General features: G+C 38.9%; 1 pseudogene; it reads left to right on the forward strand.

The window, feature by feature from the left end:
• The window catches only part of LOC138037273 (recQ-like DNA helicase blm-1), a 5569-nt pseudogene extending 371 nt beyond the window's left edge, over nucleotides 1-5198 (forward strand).
• Nucleotides 5199-7500: the final 2302 nt, after the last annotated feature.

A 7500-nucleotide genomic window follows, 5' to 3' on the forward strand; every position in this document is an offset into this window, starting at 1 on the left:
CCAATCCTGAAAAAAAAGTCACACAAATAGCAAAATATTTTTCAGATAAAAGAAATCTTTACCTTCCATTCCTTGCTTCAGCACTTTTAAAACTTTTTGAGATCTTCTGAAGTATTTTGTGGAAAAAATTAAGCAATAAAAGATCAAGAACTTCGAAAACTACACACCAGTCGGCCACCAAGTTTACAAATTTTACTCCTGCTGTAGGTGCACAGCAGCTACATAATATAATATTAGCCAATCAAAAGGCTGATACGACAATTTTTTGCTATTTTTTCTGAATTGCACCTCAAAAAGTCGACTTTATCGCTGGTAATCTTCATAGATCATTAAAAAAGTTTATTAACCAAATAGTTTGGCTTAAGAAAATCCAACGAAAGACTGTCAAATTCAAATTCAAATGCGCATTCAATTCACTATCAACAATAGCTTGAAACCAAAAACCGACAAAAGTCATAATTTGAATTGATTAGCCCTGCTGTTGTTAGTGTGAGGGTTAGTATTCATGTTACAGCATTGAGCACTACCTATTCAAAATGACAGTTTGATTTCAGGGATCAGCTACACCAGTATTCCTAATTCATCCATTCAATTAAGGTTCCTACTTTAAATATCTCTCTCTTAAGGGAGCTTAGACAGACGGTATTATTTCTGTTGTCAATGCTAAGGAGTAGTTTTTCCCTACATGAGACAAATCTTTTCAATAATTCTCATACAGTGTAGATGGTTCTCATCTGTGGGAACCAGTCATATCAATCAGTCTGTCCCAAGTGCAGCAGCTCATGAAGAACCTCTTCGACAAGGAGAATAGTCAATTCAGTCTTTCCCAAGTGTCGTGGCTCACAAAGAACCTCGTCGCCGAGGGAACAAGTCAGTGCATTGTTTCCCAAGTATCGTGGCTCACAAAGAACCACGTCGCCAGGGGAAAGAGTCAAGTGTCGCGGCTCCAGAGAGCCTATAAATGATAATTTTCATTAGTATTTTTTATTAAATGTAACTATAAACAGTATGGTTGCATACTCATTTGGCATCTCCAAGTTGAAAAACTCATGCTGTGTAAACTTGTACTTCTCTGGTTTTGAGGTATATTGGATGACTTTGCATTAGATGACAAGGCTTCCTCTTGTGGGCTGCATGGTGTTTACTTACCTTGCTGCATAAGTTGGGCAAAAAGGGAACCAGGACTTAATGTGGCTTCTTACTGTCCATGGGAAATCAGGCAAATTTTAATTGCCCAAATTTTCTGTGTCTTATAACGGATGGCAGTTTTAGGTCAGACATGTAATTCATGAAAGTGGTTATTTCGTCAAAATTTGATGTGCATGTATGATATAAATATATATTTGGAAGGCCCTTCCTCTAATTTTACCTAAATTTTAATCAGTTTTTTTTTTTGAATTTAAACTTCCACTTATTTTAGTATTTTTTATAGTACTTATAGTTTTAACAGTTTTAAAATTTGTTTTGATGACCATGAATTTATGACTCCTGTATGGGAGTCATTTCCATGAACTCTGTGACGCCCATGAGTGATGAGGATGATTATTGGTTTTTAAGTAGCATACTTCCCTTACCTCTGAAACAAGCAGTGCTGCAGCTTCTTCCTTTCCCTGTGAAATGTTGGGTACAAAAATAGATGAGTGACATTGTGTTTTGAGGGTGGCCCTGACTGGTCCCCAGTCGTCTTTCGGTCTCTGAAGGGAGCGAGAGTCAACTGGGGAGACTAATGAATTAAGGGTCGTCTCTCTGTCTCTGAAGGGATTATTAATGAGGGATGCACAGACGGGAGCGGGTAATGATGGGAAGGTGAAAAGGTGAGAGACGACTGGTAGATCCTGTTTTCAAGATGGCGGATGGATCAATGGCGGATTCTATCCAAACAGAAAATTTCGAAAGTAGACCGTTCCATTGTGCTTATATTAATAGGAAACTGCCTTGCCCTCAGGTATCCTGTAAAGGAGAAGCTGGGAAAGTGTTTTTTCAAAGAGAAAGGGCTGGCTTAACACGTGGGGGTCTTCGAGAAGGAGAAGTACGGGCAAGAAACAAAACAGCACGTAGAAAGGCTTACTGAAGAATGCCTTCTTCAGGTTTGTTATGTAGCATTTCTTTTGTTTTTTTATATTGTATATATTTTACACTCCAATTCTCAATGAATATTTATGGATTCAAGTCAGCAGGGCTAAAGTACAGGTCACAGGTCATAAATATGATAATAGTCACAAGTATTTTTTTACCTGTGACCTGTAACCTATACTTAAGCCCCGCCGAATTCAAAGTTAGTTGGGCACCATTTTCTGTCAGGTTTGTTATGTAGCATTTCTTTTGTTTTCATTATATTGCATTTATTTTACACTCCAAGTGAATATTTATGAATTCAAATCGGCGGGGCTAAAGTGCAGGTCACAGGTTATAGGTCACAGGTCATTAATATGATAATAGTCAAGTATTTTTTTTACCTGTGACCTGTAACCTATACTTTAGCCCCATCGAATTCGAATATATTGGGCACCATTTTCTGTCAGGTTTGTTATGTAGCATTTCTTTTGTATTCATTATATTGCATATATATAAATTCAAATCGGGGGGGGGGGGCAAAGTACAGGTCACAGGTCATAAATATGATAATAGTCACATGTATTTTTTTACCTGTGACCTGTAACCTATACTTTAGCCCCGCAAAATTCAAATATAGTCGGCACCATTTTCTCTCAACATTGTTTATGAGAAAAATGCAACTTCCTAGCACTTATTATTTACCTCTCACTACTTGAAGATGAAAAGACGATAAGAGATGAGTGATTTTAGCTCTTGTTTCTTAGGGGAGTGAATACCAACTTTTCATAATTGCTACCAGATACGAAGGCTGTTGAGTTTTAGAGTTGGCAGGAAAAGATGCCAGAGAGTGCACCAAGCTTGCAGGAGTAATGCTAATGCATTTTGGCCAGCTTCAAGGATATAGTGATGGTGCTCGACCAGAGTTAATAGAAGTGAACCAGCCAGAATTGTCAGTACATTTCAATGCGTGGTTTTCCCAAATAATTGTTTCCGACAGGTCTATTACTGCGATAGTCACAGAAGCTATCCTCGTTAAAAGGGTAGGTTTCAATTTCTGTGGCTACCTATGCACCTTAACAAACTGAACTCCTTAATGTTTGGTTTCAGAAATGGAACATTTTGTATTGGCATGCATAGAAACAAAACCCTTGACATTACTATCCTTGCTTAGTTTTCCCTTTTTTCTCATTGTGCAATTCCACAAAAAATCCATATTCCCCCCCACCCCCCAGAAGGGATTGGAATTTCCTGGAGGGTGGGGGTTCTGTCAGACCAAAAAAAAATGTTAGAAATGTATGAAGCTTAATTGGATATTTTCATATTTTGGTATGGATATTTTCTGAACTACACATTCTTTTTTTGTCGATTCTGGTTAAACATTGTTGTTTTTAAGGAGTCCCTTTGTCTTGCAGGACCTTACAGTGAGTTCTCTACAAGATATGACCATGCCAGTTATTACTGAAGTACAAGACCAAGAAATGTGCAAGACTTGAAATAGGCCACTGGATATTGTGCGAGGTATCTTTCACCTTAAGCAATTGAGAGTATTGTCAGTGGCCAAAACACTGTTCTGATCATGCCGACTGGTGGTGGCAAAACTGTTTGTAATGCGGTTTCTGCACTAATGGAAGCGAAAATCACTGTTGTGATATTCCCTTTATTGTCATTGCTACTTGACCAAGTGGAACGGATGCAGTCAAGAGGACTTAATGTGTGCTATCTGATGTCGGATACGGATGAAACTGAAAGGGAAAGTATCATACACAGACTTCATTCTAAACCGCCTGAATACAATTTTTTGGTTTGCTACACCTGAAACAGTGCTGTCTGGTTCTGTATTTGATTTAATCCAGAAACTGGCATCTGACCATCTAATCAATTTTTTCGTAGTTGATGAAGCCCACTGCATTGACACTTGGGGCTTTCATTTTCGCCCCAGTTACTCTGAGTTATGGAGACTTAGAGAATTCAGATGCCCAATTTTGGCCATGACAGGAACTGCTACAAGACGGACACAGGAGGTCATTGTCAGTAATTTAAAACTGCTATCAGATGCTAAGGTCTTTCTGCAAACATCAAATCGCCCTAATCTCCTATATCATGTTTTAGACAAGAAATCTGATGGGAAGGATGCCTTAGTTGAACTTATACAGAAAGAATACCCAGTGCAGTGTGTTATTGTCTACTGCGCCGAAAGGAGTGACACTGTTGATGTCATTTATCGATTGAAGACTGCTGGTGTAAATGCTGTCTTCCATGCGGGTATGGATGTCTGTGCCAAACAGCAAAGTGTGGAAAGCTGGAAATCTGGAGGGGCACATGTCATGTGTGCTGCTGTGGCTTTTGGAATGGGTATTGACAAGCCAGATGTAACATTTGTCATCCACCACAGTGCTCCAAAAGATTTAGAAAGTTATGTGCAGGAATCTGGACGGGCGGGTAGAGATGGCCATGATGCACACTGCTACATCTTTTTCCGTTTTGAGGACAGAACAAAGCACCTACTTAACATTTCATCCCTTCCTGACAATGACCGAAAACTAATTTGTCTTAATGGACTTAACGACATTGTTAAATACTGCATCAGCCTTGTGTGCCGTAGACAACAAATAGTTGGCTATTTTGACGGAGAAGACACTTCTGGCAATATCTGCAACCGGTCCTGTGACATCTGTTCTGGAGACAAAAATGTGCACCCTGCTGACCACAGTGAAGATGCCATTAAGGTTGTAAGTTGTTTGGAATCAATGCAGCAAGTAAACCCTAAAGTGACAATAAAGTTTTTAGTTTTAACTTTTCGTGGATCAAAGGCGAACACTGTCTTAAGTAAGGGATTTCTAAATGTAAGAGAGCATGGCATGGGAAAAGACAAATTTAGTGAGAAACAGTTTCTCAAATTTGTTCAATTCTTAATCACGGACAATATCTTAGCCGAGCAGCTTCGCCCAGCAAATCACCTTATCTTGTCAAGGGAAATAATGCTTCTAAACTGGTTGACAAAGAACTTTGTTTCTATTTTTATAAACAGTAGAATTTATTACGCACTGGGCTACAATGAGTTCAAATTCATGGACAATTGCCTTGTTAAAAATTATTTTATCAATCAACTTCTGTTCTCTATTAGAACTTCATTTTCATGTTGAAGTTTACAAATCTAAGAACTGTATTCATCTGTAATTATTGATGTGTAGAGAAAAAAAAACTGTGTAACTATTTTCATCAAACTACATTTCCATTTTAAAAGGAAATATTTAATTATAGAAATTGAACAACTGAATTCCTTTGGAAATAGTACTAATGAAAGAAACAAACTATGACCCATGTCTGCAATATAACAAAATAACTAGAATGTTACCCCCCTCGGATTTAAAATTTCATGGCAGCAAATCACTCAGCACTCTTCTTGCTCTTCAGCCCTGTCTCTCGCTATGTCAACATCAGAAAGAACCTTGAAAGCACTAAATAGTTTTTGTCCAAAATTCTGGGTAGCTTTGACTTTCCCTTGCTTGTAGACATCAACAAGCGTTGTTGATACCTTGCCTTTTTCTTCACCTTTGTTTGTCAGCTGTGGGACAAAATTTTGGTCTTCAGGAGGGTCAAAGAACTTATTTGTAAGCAAAACCACACGCCCTGGAGCTGATCTGGAAATGGATCTTGTTCAGTGTGATGGGAAGAAGGATGAACATTAAAATGATCCCGTCCTCCAAATACACTTCTTACAGCTCCTGAGCTTCCAGGTTAACTGTTAAGAGTTTTAGTATGTTCACACTCACCCATTCATCCAAAGCAATGTTTTGCCCATCCCTGCCTTTCACACTCACAGAACAATTATTTTGAAGTATCTTGCCGGTTGCTAGAGGCCATGCACAAATGACATGTACAAATGCCTCAGTCCAGTAGTTGCGTTTCTGCAACTGTGCAAACAGTGGTAACATAACCATCCAAACTGCTTCTCGGCCAACACCATCAGCAAACTTCACACTGGACAGATACAAATCCCTCAGAGGTGCAAAGAGGGTAATCAGCTGGCTGTGGTACCTAAACGGCAGGCGACTGCTTTGAACTTTGATCCATTCCTTGAATGAGCATAGGAGAAGATCTTGATGATTGCCATTCTCCTCATGGTGAGCATCAACATCAACATTTGAAGGAAAGTGAGCACTTGCCTTGAACTCTTGAACAGCAGCAAGACCATATGCCATGGCTACATCCCTCGCAGCTTCATCAATATGGTTTAGGTTTTGCTGTTGGAACTTTTTCCCCCAAATGCATCATCTGTTACCTTGTTGCGCTGCATTACCTGCTGTGCCACACCTATGAACCCTCCTGGCCCCATAGCCTTTTTACACACTTCATAGAGAACATGTACAAATATTTTAGAAAATGTCTCATAACCAACTTAGCCAGTTTTAAATATGGTCATATTTGATACTTATACCCTCCTTGAAGCACCCCACTTATTCAATAGCAACACTGTGTTATTATATATTTTGTTTCCTGCACAGAGACTAATTTGAGTCAGTCGTGAAAAAAGCTTCACTGTACAGTTTTTCAATATATATGCTGTAGTGTGCAGCTTGCTTGGTTCAATAATGCTGCAGAAAAATAATGTTTATGTCCAATCTGATCATACAGTCTATGTTGTTTTTCGTCAATTTTATTCTCTTGGTGGCTTTAGTTAGAGCAGACAAGTGAAACCAAGTGGCTAACAACTTTCATGTCATTTTCCCATTTTCTCAGCATTTTTTCAGTGAAAAATGTGACCATTAAAGTATTAGAATTTAAAGTGCCTTATTTGTCTGATAAAGGAACAGGCAATGGTGTTCAAAACATACTTGCATACGTATGTTACCTCTTGCATGCATATCTCCAGGAACCTCATTAGCCCATCCATAGGCTGAGGATGATTTCTCTTTCACACATCTTGTAATCTTGTTGGTACCCTTGGCACCAACTACCGACGTTTTGCCTCTGGTTTGCTTTCCGGACAAGTTATCTGCTGTAGTAATACTGTCTGGATTAGTTGATGTCCCAGCACCAACAATGGTCTGTTGACCCAAACTCGACTGCTTCCCAGACTGCAATGTCCTTTTCAGATTCCTTGGCCAAACAGTTTTCAATCAAAGTTCGGATTGTTTCAAATCCAAGTTTTTCAGCAATTTTCTTGGGCCTGGGATTGAGGTAAAATATTTGTCATCACAAATGGCAAAGTTCATAAGTAATAGTTTGACCATTTCTTCAACTCCTTTGATAACGGCAAGTGTAAGGGGAGTTGCTCAACACATCTCTTTGATATTCAGATTGACAACAAGAGTGTCCACCAGGGAATGATTACCATTTTGTACTGCATGATGCAGAATGGAGCATCCATGATGATCCTTTACATTTTCCCACAATTTCTTGTTGGTCTGTAAGTACTCTTTGAACTGCACCACAGCAGCTGGA

This window comes from Montipora capricornis, chromosome 2 (assembly GCF_036669925.1).
Source record: "Montipora capricornis isolate CH-2021 chromosome 2, ASM3666992v2, whole genome shotgun sequence".
Taxonomy (NCBI): Eukaryota; Metazoa; Cnidaria; class Anthozoa; order Scleractinia; family Acroporidae; genus Montipora; species Montipora capricornis.